This window comes from Octopus bimaculoides, unplaced genomic scaffold, assembly GCF_001194135.2.
Source record: "Octopus bimaculoides isolate UCB-OBI-ISO-001 unplaced genomic scaffold, ASM119413v2 Scaffold_193594, whole genome shotgun sequence".
Lineage (NCBI taxonomy): Eukaryota > Metazoa > Mollusca > Cephalopoda > Octopoda > Octopodidae > Octopus > Octopus bimaculoides.
The window spans coordinates 5,766-6,115 of NW_026366615.1; the positions used below are offsets into that span (position 1 = coordinate 5,766).

At 40.3% G+C, this 350-nt stretch overlaps 1 protein-coding gene across 1 annotated transcript in view; it reads right to left on the bottom strand.

Moving 5' to 3' along the window:
- The window catches only part of LOC128251448 (uncharacterized), a 9,590-nt gene that overhangs the window by 5,022 nt on the left and 4,218 nt on the right, over positions 1-350 (bottom strand). The gene's annotated exons all lie outside the window — the stretch shown is intronic.

Below are 350 nucleotides of genomic sequence, written 5' to 3' on the forward strand. Positions count from 1 at the left end.
CTCAGCAAGACAGAAAGGGACCTCTAGTATTTTTTCCGCTGATGCTGGATGAGTTTCATCTGCTACTAATATATTTGTATCTTTAGGCGCAACACATCCATAAGAGATATTATATACAGACATGTATCACAGTAAATTTGTTTTTGCAGTCAATTTAAAATTATGTCTGATACAGTGATTGCTGCAACACGCAACAATCAGAATGAAAGAAAACTTAGCACCATGAAATTTTTACTCAACAGGCATCTTGGACACCATGCAGGGGGCTTCCATCACCTACATGGAGGATATAGTTTTGGCTCCCGCAATGAGGAGGGAACCAGGCTGATGGAGTTCTGCGATGCAAATGA